This window comes from Equus asinus, chromosome 5 (genome assembly GCF_041296235.1).
Source record: "Equus asinus isolate D_3611 breed Donkey chromosome 5, EquAss-T2T_v2, whole genome shotgun sequence".
Taxonomy (NCBI): Eukaryota; Metazoa; Chordata; class Mammalia; order Perissodactyla; family Equidae; genus Equus; species Equus asinus.
The window spans coordinates 16,897,378-16,911,353 of record NC_091794.1 but is presented as its reverse complement, the minus strand read 5'-3'; the positions used below and the strand labels follow the sequence as shown (position 1 = coordinate 16,911,353).

The following is a 13,976-nucleotide window of genomic DNA, read 5'->3' as shown; positions in this document are numbered from 1 at the left end:
AACCTAACACTTGATATTTTTTTCTGTTGTAATCTCCTATTTTGTTTTATTAATTTTTTAAAAACTTTGAACTGACTTAAAAGCATCAGAACTATTAAAGATAATTTTAGTTCAATTCAGTTCAACAAAGATTTATTGAATATTTGCTATATACCAGGCCCTGTGTTTGTATTAGGGATACACAAATGAATCAGATACCTGTGCAGTAGGATCCTTGCGCTGGGAAAATATATTAATCGGATAGAAGCAGACAGAGTATGTAAATGGTCAAGACAGTGGCCTGATTGACAACTTCATTGTTTTCTTATTGTTTCTTCTTTTTTTAATCTATGACTTATTGGCTCTAGTCATTTCATATATTTTTCCCTTTTTTCTTTCTAATTCAGAAAAAGATTAATTATTAAGTGACATTGATTTAACAGAGTTAGATTGACTCAAGCATATGAAATATGATGACTTTTTCATATTCATATAATCTATTTGCTTTTTCTAATTAATGAACTGGTAATTATGTCTTCCTATTTACTGTTCTATAAATGTTTATTGAATTCTTGCTAGGTGCTATTTCAGGAGCTATAGGGAAATAAAAATGAATGTCTTTGATAAATATATAATCTGGTGGGGGAATTCACCATTTATAAAAATAATAGCAATACAATAAAATAATAGTTATTGAGAGTACTGTTTGCTGTCTGTTAGCCACTGTATTAAGAAAGGTAATATGTATCTCCTTTAATCCTTACAACAGCCCATATCCACCTCCAGATATGTTTTTGACTCTCTCCTTCACTTCACTCAGGCCTTTTCTTATTGTCACCCCTTCTGAGAAGCTTTCTTGTCTAACCCTACCTAAAATATCAGCCCTTGTAACTGTCAATGCCGTTTGTTTGCCCCCATGGTACTAATTATAGGACATTGTAAGTCTAACAATTTATTTGCTCGTGGTTTGTTTTCCCTTCTAGAATGAATATTGAATGGAAGACTAAACAATGGGTTGTAGAAGTTCAGAGTTGTAAAGGGCAAATTTTAATTTAATATATAACATTTAACATTTAACTTCTTTAACCCCAAATTTCTTTATCTGTAAATAGATACAGACTTAGTGGCGGTTTCATAGGGTCGTCAGGCCATTCATCTTTCATTCATAAATATTCAGCCATCTCCTGTGTGGCAGACACTATTCATGGAAATGGCGGATGCGGTGAAAGAGACAAAGTACCTGCCCTTGTGGCATGTCCATCTAGTGGGGGAGGCACACTATAAATAAATAAAAAAATATTTTTACAGCATAATGTCCTTTCCCACCTCCTCCCTATAAGCTGAACATTTTTTCTTTTCCATCTCCAGTTATCTTCTGTTTATCCATGATTAACAGTTCTGATCTCCTCCTAACAGATTCTAATTCTCAGTGCCTCTGGTAGAGTTTGGTGTTGCAGAATAAGTGTGATATTCTCATATAGTCTGAATACAACAGGACTATCACCTTCCTTTTCTGGATCCCATTTTTCTGTTAGTATAGCCTAAACTCAGCTTTGTTTTGGCATACTGGTATGGCTTGTGGTTTGGTTCTTTGTTTTGCCTTTGTAACATATTGTTTATGCATATTAAAGATCCAGTCAATTAAAATTCTCAGACCATTTTCATTTTAATTGGTCTTTTACTGTAGATGTACTGGTTTATAGGATTGCCTGATGTTTATGTATGCATTTCCATTAGTAAAACTGCTTTTGAGACTTTTTGAATGGCTGAATCTCTGTGGAGATTATTAGTAAATATGACATCAAGGTCATCATTGAGATTTCATAGCAAATTTAGAGAGATCGCTTTCCAAGGGCATAAAATATCAAACTCAATTTTTAATACAAGAGTTGTTTCTAATTACATCATTTCAGATTCAAACTCGCCAAATTATCTTTAAAGGCACCTCAGCATCCTGCCTGCTGTACCGCTCCCAGTCCTAACTTTAATTCTATACTATCAAAATGCATTTGGATGGAAAGGAATTTAAAAGTGACTCATCCATTTGTTTGACATCTCTGCCTGCAGATCTGAGTAGGACCCTGCTATTAGCCTAGCTTGCTAAGACAGGAAATATAAAACCATGTTCTAATGTCAATGCATTAGGTGCTGTACACCAGTTCAAGCTATATTGAACATGGTACACTCTGCTCCCTATTTCTTTCCACTCATTTACTCTATTCTCTTTCGATTATCTTTTTTTATGCAAATCTCTACAACCTCACTCACTATTTTGAGGATGAGGCCTGTGTCTTACCTTTGTATACTTCCTAACACACCAGTGCTTACCAGTGTATTATACACAGTAAATCTTTTCAAAATCCCTGTAATTAAGAGTAAACAAATGAATAGGATAAAGCCTATTTGGGATTAGTCTTTTTTTAATTATAAAAATAGAAATGTAGAGCCAGCTCTGATGGCCTAGTGGTTAAAGTTTGACACGCTCTGCTTCAGTTGCCTGGGTTCAGTTTTCAGTCGTGGAACCACACCACTCATCTGTCAGCAGCCATGCTGTGGCGGTGGCTCAAACTGATGAACCAGAAGAACCTACAACTGTACACAACTATGTACTGGGGTTTTGGAGGGGATAGGGGAAGAAGAAAAAGGAGGAAGATTGGTAACAGATGTTAGCTTAGGGAGAATCTTCCCCTGCAAAAAAGAAAAGAAAAAAGAAATGTACAAAACCTTTAATTCTGTAAATTAAGAAAGCTTCTAATAATACTATTCAGGGTATTCATGGTCATACTATAATAAATACTCTATTCTCCATCTAAACTCGACACCCACAGCGGTTTATATTGTACATTTGTGCCACATTTTACTGAGTTCTTGTTCCGCATATACACAAATGAACATGCTAGCCTTTATTTTTCTTTTAAAGCTATAGATTTTAGTTGACATACCCAAACTCAGCTACCTATTTCTCATGACTAGTCATAAAGACATTATGGAAATGTAAATTGTTTCCTTGGCAGACTTCTAATTTTAAGTATTTCTTTTTTGCAGTCACACAAAAGAAGTGCTAAGAATTGCCCTTTGAGACTCTGAAGGCTGAAGGTAATGTCCAAGTATATTTTCTTAAATGGGTTTTATCTTCTTTAAATGTTTTATAATATTTAAGGCCTTGGGTTTATTACCTCAAGTCTTTCCTTTATTGTCCTTTGACACATTAAATATCTTTTTCTATGTCTGCCTAAAAAATAATCTGAAATTATAAGTCAAAAAAGAAGAAACCTTTTGTCATCTCAGAATATCTCAGCCTACTTGGGTGCTAGTCCCCTTCTTCTGTCTATACGGAATGCATTATAGCCTTTCCCCTTTTTAAAAATCAGTGTGGAGCTCTTCTGATTTTATACCTTACCCTTTTCTTAAATAGACGTATTGGCTTAAAGCCAAAAAGTCAGTACCTGTTCTTCATCAGGAAGAGCTTTTCAACTAACTCTAAGAATAAAAATGCATTTGTTGGGGACAACAAAACCATTCAGGTGAGAATTAGTGGGTCCTGGTAGTCAGAAGTCCAGAAGTTTATAACAGACTAGCGTTGCTGCATTGTGTCTAGGGAGCTCATAGGGATTGAAGAAGGTTCTTAGACAAGAGGGGGCTGTAATTACTTGGCTTCTTACATGCCTGGTTAGACCTTCCAGCAAGAATAACATGGTAGGGTAATTTATGATAGAAGAGTAAATCACAGATTACATTGGAGGGGGATGGGGTGGTGTGATGCAACCATCAGTTTTGTGAATACATACACTTAAGCATGTGTGATAGCTTGTTTTTAATTTCTTTACGCCAGTGCACACCTCAAACATTCCGTTTAGCAGTGGGATATGCAAATTGTTCCAAATGCAGCAGCAGTACTTTCACCTGAATGTCAAAACTGTCAGAGTGCTTTAAATCACATCTCCATAACATTTTTTAAAAACCAGCCAGCCTCGAGATCGAGGCACCAAACTCACTGCAAAACCTTGATTCCCACACTTTCACAAACTCCTGTGTCAACAGGGTAACGTCAAAGTCCTCATTCACCTGCTTTCTAATTTTAACCTTTTAAGGATTTTATTTTATTTGGCTTAATTATGATATTTTCTACAAATTAATGATAAATGCCTTGATTAATAAAACCAAATGTCAGAGAAAATGACAACTTGATGAAAAATTAATCCTTGGCAATATTTTAAGGTACAGAAGTACTAAAGATGTACTCTTAAACCTCAAACTTCATCAGTTCTTTTTGAAGAGAGGTAACCAGAATTCTCCTTGCACCTAAGTTTTCATGGTCACATGTGTAGGTGCATTTTAGTGACATAATTTTCAGCTATTGTTTTTACTGCCAGCTGTTATAGATAGAAATATGTTCTTAATTTTTATCACTCCCTTGCCCCACAATATTATTTATTTTTATTTCACAAAATCAAGGTCATATTTTATATTTTGGGTTGGTTATAGATATGAAGCTGCTGTACTAAGAGTCCAAATACTGTGCGTGTGTGTGTCTATGTGCACGTGTGCGTGTGTTTTAAGAGATCTCATGGTGTAAAATGCAGTAACTGGTGATTGGATATCTGCTAGACTATTAATTCATTTGGTTGTGATTATTTCAGCTGGTATATTTATAAATTATTTAGTAAAAATAATATCTACCCAGGGAGAGCAGTCTTTCAAAAAGAAATGGATTTTAATATAGGAATTTGCTTTTTTAAAATATATTTTTTTTCTGGGATTTCATTGAAAGACCTGAATACCAATAAAGAATTGTAAGTCATTTTGTTCCTGTAAACGGTTGGTCAATTTAAAAAACTGAAGAGTAAAAAATATGACTGTTTTATTTTTCTCCTTGGAGTTGAAAGATAAAAACTAAATCACGTGGGGACCAGCCTGGTGGCATAGTGGTTGAGCTCGAGTGCTCTGCTTTGGGAGCCTGGGGTTCCCGGGTTCGGATCCTGGGCATGGACCTAGCACTGCTTATGGAGCCGTGCTGTGGCAGGCATCCCACATATAGGGTAGAGGGTGATGGGTGGGGATGTTGGCTCAGGGCCAGTCTTCCTCAGCAAAAAGAGGAAGATTGGTGGCAGATGTTAGCTCAGGGTTAATCCTCCTCCTCAAAAAAATAAATAAAGATAAATAAAAATAAATCACATGTATTTTTCCATCTTCACAAATATCAGGATGATTTTTGAATGTGATTACTTAAATATCGATTAACTACTATTTGGAAATGGTACTGTGCAGGATTATAGTCCATGCTGGTTTTCTATCCCTGTATTTCACAGATAAAGCTGCCAACCGGACGGGGGAAGGCACAGTGGCCTCTTCTGCATTGTGTTTTTGTTTGATTTGGTTGTTCTGGGATGAAAAGACCCACATAATATAGTGTCAGTGAAATGGACTCACTTGGACCATCTGTTCATGTAACAACCTGATGATCATACCTATCAACAGAAATTTTTGCCAACTAATGTTAAATCACTTTTTTCTGTAATATACTGGGAATATTTGGGTATGTGTTTCAGGCATGTTGCTATACATAGTAAGATAAATAGAGGTAAATGTTAGTTAACATCCTGTAAATACAATATACACCAATCCCAAAGGAAAACATTCTTCAATGGAGATTTCTAGTACTATTTAAAATTGGAGATGGATTGGGCTGAATCTCCCCTTTGCTGGCTATAGGTTTTATTTTTTGTGTCTTGCCTGGTTCCAGGCATCCAGTCTGTACTGGCAAAGCTGCGTGATGAGGAGAGGCCACCAACATTGCTGCCCTGACTGCTTACATACCTGCCATGAATAATAGATCTGTCAGCTAGTTAATCACTGCATTGTAACTGTCTCTGTTCCTTCTTAGCTGATCACTGCCCAGAGGAGTTCAAGTTCCATTGTAACACAAAATTTCTATTATGTTTCTATACCTGCATTTATTTGTATGCAAAAGTATCCATTCTTCTTTTGTCATATACCAGTAAATAAGACATGCCCCACTTCTTTGACAGTTCTTAAATTACATATTAAACAATACGCTTTTTCCCCTTGTTTATTCTATTGTTTCTCCTTTCATCATGTACTTCCGCATATGAACCTATTAACTTTTGTCCATTAATTACAAAATTTGGTTAAGGTTATACTAATACCTACCTCACAATCCACAGTTTTATAAGTTTTTAGTTAAGATTCTAGTTATTTGGGTTAAGTACTGTGAGAGAATGTCATCCTTTCCCCAAAATGTCTGTGAACAAAGGAGATAGACTGAAACCCAAAATAATCTTTAAAAGGCTTTTGCTTCGTGCTGTGTTGTTTGATCCTAGAAATGAGGACAACTAACTCGGCCCTACACAAAATCTTTAGTTTCAGGACGTTGAGTTATGATATTTTAAATTTAATGCTTGAATTAACATACACAACAATAAGCTGATGTCTTTGAAAAATCTAAACCTTACAGAAAATTAAACAGTGTTAGAGTATTTCTCATCCAACAGAGAAAAAAAAAACCACCTAAAAATAGGTGTTTTCTAATGGACTTAAAATACATAAATTCCCAGTTTCAGTACTTATAATTAGACTGTATCGTCTCTCTAAATGACTTTTTAGCATCTTTGGAAACTGCATTCTCTCCTTTAAGCCTACAGGATTTTATTCTGCAAGCTCAAGTGATTGAGATCTTACTGGTTTGAAAAGATTAATGCAGCTTCCAACGTTGCCTAATGTATAACTTAAGTACCAGTAGAACGATCTGTTCTTTTAAATAGGATTCATTTACCCCATTAGTTTCCTTTGGAAGCCTGTGTTTATTAATTGAATAAACTATGTTCATGAAACGCACTGATAAAGCAATCAAAAGATCTCAAGAAAAACCATGAACATTGTCCAAGATATGAGGGCATTTGTATTTCTTGCCTAAATGCTGCATTCATTCTTCCTCCCTATCTACCCTTCCCCCAGATATCCAGGTCTCTCTTTGTATCCTTTCCTGATGACAAGATGTTTTTTATTCCTCTAATGAAGTGGGAAGCAGATTAACATGCTTTCGTCTTGGGAATCAGATTACTTATTGTAGTACTGCTCAACATATCTTTGTAATACTCCTCAACCCCTACCCACAACTAATTAGTGACTTCCAGAATTAGGGAAAATCTTGGTTGTGCGGTGGTTCTATGTTTACCAGTGATCAAGGAAGTGTTACTAATACACTTGTCAGTATTAAAAAAGAATTAAGTAAATAAAGGGCCAGATGGTCGAGCCCAGGACCTATCAAGAGCCCAGTATGTGTGGGCTGGTCCAACGGAATGACAGGAACGTACTACCAGGCTAAGTGAAATCAGAGTGAGGCTTTCATTTATAAGAAAAAGGACATTTTTCAAATGTGTTTTCTTACTATATAGTGACTTACACATTCAGATCTCGTTTATACTAGTAACGTTTGAGAGCATATATTTCCCCATGCATCAAGAGCCAACAGTCTTTCCATGTGTCAGAAAAGTCTCTTGGAACACGACATAGTGGCATCAAAGGAGAGAAATAACCATTTAAGCATTTTATTGGTTCAGAGAAGAATCCTGCTCTGTTATCTCACAAAACCTATGTTATTACTATTATAACTTACTACATTTTGTTATAATTGAATACTTATCTCCTCCAATAGACATTATGGTCATGATATAAGGAACCTGGATATGTAGTGTTTACTATAGTGCATGGCCAGATGAGGAACTAGTAAATATTCTCTTAGTGTTTTGTTGTAATAAGAGTATTATAATAGTGGTTATAATAAGATTAATTTAAACTGAAGAAATTAAGAAGCAAACTTCCTTCCTTTCTTATGAATAAATTGTCTTTACACACATGTATATATGTATAAACATCTTTTTTTCCCCACTCTAATTTCCATCTTTTTCATTTTTCATCTATTTTAATTTGTTTTATCTGGTAACTTTGTATGTTCAGAAGCTTTTTTTCCTCTTTATAGTTTCTAGGATAGATGGATGGATCAGTGAATTACAAGGTAGGTAAATTGACCAAATAGAATGTACAGTTTTTCTCCCCACAATCACGTGTATAATACTAGAGGAGACTAGCTAACCATAGGCCCCCCAGCTTCCTTCTCTCCATCCCTTCTTTTCATCCTCCAGCAGATATTTATTGACTGCTCTGTGCCAGGAACTTCCTAGGTCTTGGATATAACTGCCGAACAAAAGTAACATAGTCCTTACCCTTGTGGAGCTTACAGCCTAATAGGAACATATAATAAACACATAAATAAACATTATAAACATATGTATATAATGAAATGACTTATTTTACTGGACTTCTCAATTCTGGCATGGGTGAGGAATTTGGTCTACTGCAGAGAAATCTTCAATGGCCTGCCTTATTAATAGTGGATCATTTCTAGATTAATAAAATGCAGGCACATCAAATTATTTCAGATTATATTTTAAGGGATAGGTGGCCTTGGGATGAAGATAAGTGAAGCAATATTTGCTTTCAAGGTGAGACATAAAGAAAACAATTTTGTAAACCTGGTTTACTGTATATAATGTAGGTGACCTTGATATGTATTTTCAAATCTCAGACCAAAAAAATCACAAGAATTTCTGGTATTTTTTAAATTACAGAAAATTATTTCCTGTAAAGATTGTTTATTAATAGTCCAGAGTTTACCTGTGAATTGAGTTGTAGTAATGGTGATGATAATGTAGTAATGGTGAAGAGCAAGTGATGGAAATGTATATTTTCCCTTCCTCTCTTTGGACATGTGTGTGGAATATTTTTGTCTTCTGATCAGATTGTTCATTATGCTCCCTTTGGACAAGTGCACTGTTTGGCCTTCCAGCCTTGCATGCTCATTCAAAGGCATTCCAAGTCATTATGCTGGACTTCAGCCTTGTTCAGTAAAATGCCATTTCCTCCATCAGCTGTCCACTTGGATATACATTCTTTTTACTCTCAAAAAGATTTTATATGCATTCAGAGTATATTAGATGGATTTGTCAAATTACTCACAGATAATCAGTTTTTTAAAGTTATAATTTGAGCTGTGACCTCTCAAACTGTGAATTATAAGGTTTGACCCTTTGGTTCACTGTTTGACACAGCAGCCATTAATTACAGTTTTTAAAGGACATTTTATTTCAGTTAGAATTTGTGTTATGAAAACAGTTTAAGTATTTTTCCTTTAACTTTCAGGAATAAATGCTGAAATGTAAATGTGTGTGTACGTATATATAATATGTACATTCAAATATAATATGTAGCTGGCTTATATATGCATACCATGCTCAAAAGCATTTATGCGTATTTCCAGCAGTATGTTAAGTCTGTTGTACATACTTGGAGAGATTTCTGTATGATAGCCTGTGAGTTAGCACTAAGATCATACTTATTTTATATAACTCTGGTATCAGGACGAGACCGACTTTTTAAATATGTTTATCAAGGTGAGAGAAACTTTATTATTCTTTGAATCTCGGCTTTTCTCTTTTGTTTTTATTGAGCAGGGATACAGAAGTAGGCGCTTATGAATGCCCAGTGTCTGACAGTAATTCGAAAGTCCTCAAGATGGATTGAAGTAGCATGGCGGGGAAGAGTAGAAACTGGTCAAGTGGTTTTCAGAAATGTGCATAGCTTAAGGGACTATAGAAAAGACATAGCAGAAAAGTCAGTTTAGCTGAGTGCAGAAGGATGTCCAGATGTATGGACCTTTTTCTGATTAAGTTTATAGTTTGGATTTTATTCGTTTACTTTTAGACCCGTTAGTTGGTGGTTTTTAAGGAAATGTTTGCCTCTGCTTTTCCAAAGGGCAAAGGTAAAGTCAGGATCTACAAACTAAAGGTAGAATTTTCAAAAGGCAAAAAATTTCTGAAACTTATTGTAAGCAAATTTTTATTTCACAGAGTACGTTTAATCACTTGCAGATTTCCCAGAATGCCCTGGGATATGACTCCACTAGCCTCTCTCCACTAGCTTCCATTGATACGTAATCTTCCAATCTTTTAATCTTTTAGATAGACACATTTTAGGAGCTTTATTTTCCCATGGCAGAAAACTAATTCTTTAAAATAAATGTAAGTACTTATAAATACATTATGGGGATTTTGGAATTTGAAAATAGTTCTCAGAGATCACTAGGCTTAGAAATATTCAGTTTAATTTTCAGGATTTATGCTAACCTCATCTTTGTTTGGTAAAGATCTCTCTTCATTTTCTCCTATTCCTCATATTACTTAAAATTAATATTAATACAGGCTGACATTGAAAATTCTTTTTAATTTATTTCCAATGTACTTGTTGAGCCCCTAACTTCCAACCCTCTCCCACTCTTCCCACTTCACCTCCTTTCCCTAAGCACGCAGTTCTTTCTGCCCACACTGCCCTGTTTGCTGTCTTCTCAGAACATGAAGTCCTGCCACGCTTTATGTCTTTGTTCTTACGGTTCACTCAGCCAGCTATGCCCTTCATGTGGCCCAGAAAATGCGATCTCACTAGTGAAGGCCTTCTTTATCCTCTAATACAGAATCAGCACATCTTTTCTTAGTGTCTCCTTCACATTTACTCTCCTGAGTGTAACACTTATCGCATCATGTTATAGTTAGTTTTTACTTACGTCTGTCTTCTTTCCCAGATGGTAAGCTTCTTGAGGGGAAGGAATATGCCTTCTTCATTTTTGTGCTTAGCTTAGACCAGGTACTCAGTAAATGTTCATTGACTTGAGTAGCCTATCAATAGACTTAGAGAAACTATATCAATTGTTCTCAGAATTTTTATCCAGAACACAAACATAGCAAAATGATATTCTGTAAAAATATGTGTACTAAATTTGCTTTGGATCACTATATGATTTCCTCCATGTCTTGGTATTTGCTTTGGTGCTTATTTTTATAGCTTAGTAAGGAAACGAAAGTTTTGTTCTATAGGCTACAATAAAATTAAATACAATGTTAAGATAGAAGACATTTTTTAGGCAAAAAAAGAGAAAAGGACCAAACCAGTGACTTGTCAAAGTAGTTTTAGATATTAACACTTGAAATGATAACATTGAAGGATTAACACAGGAAGTCTTAGAAGTGTTTAATATTCTATAATTTTGTATTAACTGCCATTGATGATTGTACTTAGTTTGAAATGGCTTTTTGTATGTATGGACTTACCCAGGATCCAAAATTCAGGCAATAATTAGCCTCTCAAATGGATCTGTTTGGAAAGCATTACAAAATAATAGCTCTCTTCCCAAAGAAAGATGCAGTTGTGTTAAGGCTGCACTCATTTAATGGTGTCTCAGCTGAAACAGGTGCCTTACCTGCTTTGTTCTCCAGGAGCAGCTTTATAGATTTAAGCACTGAATATACAGGACACAGTGGCACTATTAACAAATCAGAATGAGTCCAAGGGAAAACTCTTCCAGCATCCACACACAAAAATGCAGTTAGTAAACAGAGACACTAACTCTCATTAAGCATAATTAAACCTAATATTGACTGTAAACTGTTACTTACCTTAAACTTCTCTGTAGAGAGAGTGGAAGGGGATTAACCTAGCAGACTGGGACATTAATTACTACCTCTTTCACATTAAAGTTACCATCAAGAAGGGCTATATTCATAAATAAAACATAGAAGGGATTGAGAGACTGAAAATATGTAAATTTACTTTAGAAAAAGGAAAGAAAAGCCTAAATTAAAAAAAAAAACTAAGTGAGCCGTGAGTGATGCCAGCTCCAGCAAAATGGAACTCTGGCTAATTACTACAAAAAAAAAATAGTCTGAAATAATCACAGAAATGTGTCCTTGCCTCTAACTGACGGAATCTGCTTCACGGGAGACTCCAGTTCAGCCAAGTCCACTCCCTTTCACGCCAGCTTCCATCACTGCTGAAATTATTGCGGGGTTTGAGGAGAGGATGAAGGGGCTTGGGAGAAATAGAACCTCTTTCCTTTCCTCCCCCCAGTCATTAATAGCCCTTTATTTATGAAATTGATTATACTGATTGTATGAATGTTGTTTCATTTGTCAGCAAGAAGGCCCAGTGCTGTTTTTTTGGTTCAGTCAAAATGGTCTGGTAACTGGTCTCCTGCTACTATTTAATAATCTCCTTCTTGGGTGCAATCTAAAGAGTATGTTGTGAAGGATATAAAAATGTCAGCTAAATTTAAGATCGCCTGTTAAGTTTTTATATCATACTGCTGCCCCAAGGGGGGAAGCCAGGATCTGGGAGATAAGACTTTAAAGAGAAAAGCAAAGTAATGACTATAAACTTATCTACCAGCCTTAGAATTGTCTTCAAGATCTATCAGCCTGACTGTTTGCCGTGAAGGTATGCTGTTATCGATTACTTGTTTTCTATTTCCTTTCCGATAAGGAACCAGGTACTCATTTCTGGGCTTTCTTGTTATTTCACCAGGATGGGGTTCTCATTTTCGGTACTGAATCCCACATGCAACCTTGTGTATGGTTGTAGTACTAAATCACATTTTAAGTTTAACATATTAGGCTCCTAACCAGGTCTTAGTGTTATCATGCTAAATTTGATCTTTCAGGTGCTGTTGAGCACCAGAATAATACAGTAGTTGTGCATGTGGAAAAGAGAGCTTAGAAATTAAGCCTGGAGCATGTATTCATTTTTTCAGAGGATGTGAGGTTTAATTTAAGAATAAAACCCCTAATTTTTCCTCCTGAATTTAAAGCTAGTTTCACAGCTCATGAGATGAACTAATGAAACAGAAATAATTAATGGACAAAAATCTATCCTTCATTTCCCCCATTGAACAAGAATTCGCAAACTGGTTGGATGACAGAGAGTGAACAAAAACAGTGAGAGTAAGAGTACTTCTCTCCTCTGTTCTTGTAACAATCGTGACATCACGAAATAACCATAACAATGGCACTCTTATTAATCAGACATATTTATACAGAATTAGTGTTGGCTTCTGCTCTATATTACCTTGAGTTTCACATGAACTTTTATTATCTCTGCATATCAAAAGAGACATGGTGAATGAACAAAGAAGCCCTGTTATGAGACAAGTATTATTTGACATTTTTGGAAGCTCTTATTATAGGGTTTCCTCTTAAGTGAGAGTAACGGGAAGGTTGTCATTAGTTGCACTATTACAGACACTCTGGATTTTTAAAAACAGAAATGGAGCCCACTTTTTTCCTTGAAGAAGATTCATCAGTTAGAACAATTCGAATGATCCAAGACTTCTAACCGAGACTTGTTCCCCTAATGTCCTTGTTTTATCGTGTGGAACAATGACTCCATAAGGCATCTCTTAAGTTAATTGTTTTTCCCTTGGTTTACAGAGCTAGTTAGCTATATGGTTCTTATTGTTTTAAAGCTGCACAATCATCTTTAGACTTCTGGAAAATCTCTGAATAAACTGAAGTGCAGAAGTCCTGCAAAGTCTATAGCCTACTGTGAACAGATGCCTTTTATTTTCCTCCCTAAAGAGGACAGCTCTCAGGAAGTTCTTTTGAAGTCTTCTTCCTGGGCTTATGATGGGTCTGCCTGGGAATTATGGTGAAAAAAGCATGATTATGGGTAATATTGAATCTCCTCTTAAAACCATTGGGCCTGTATTTTCAGAGACTGACCAGTTGTCATGTATTTGTGTTTTTTATACCTTAGATAAAATTTTAAGTTCAAAGAATAAAAATAATACTGTTGAAAATAGGTAAGTCGCTACCGCTGTAATATATCAGCTGCCTGAATAAGGAGAACAGTGATTCTCACCGTAGAGAAAGTCGAGCTCAAAATTACCACCTGTGGGGTCTTTTCAAATCAACCTCCCCCAAGTTGACAATTATTTCTATAGATGCTTGTCTGAGAGCCAAAGATACTAGAAAACAGTTTGATCAATTGATAATTTATCTGCTTTTAATTTTTTGAAATTTAAATACAGAAAATAGAGTAGAGATTTTATAATCACAGAATTTCCCCCTACCTACCTCATATCTTCCTATTTTATG

At 35.5% G+C, this 13,976-nt stretch overlaps 1 protein-coding gene across 39 annotated transcripts in view; it reads left to right on the top strand.

Annotated features, from left to right (window-relative positions):
• ZBTB20 (zinc finger and BTB domain containing 20) overlaps positions 1-13,976 on the top strand; it is a 770,050-nt gene that overhangs the window by 159,253 nt on the left and 596,821 nt on the right. For all 39 annotated transcript variants that reach the window (XM_070508896.1, XM_070508879.1, XM_070508901.1 and 36 more), the window contains one exon: positions 3,025-3,075. The gene's annotated coding sequence lies outside the window, so the exon portion shown is untranslated. The remainder of the gene's footprint in view (positions 1-3,024; positions 3,076-13,976) is intronic.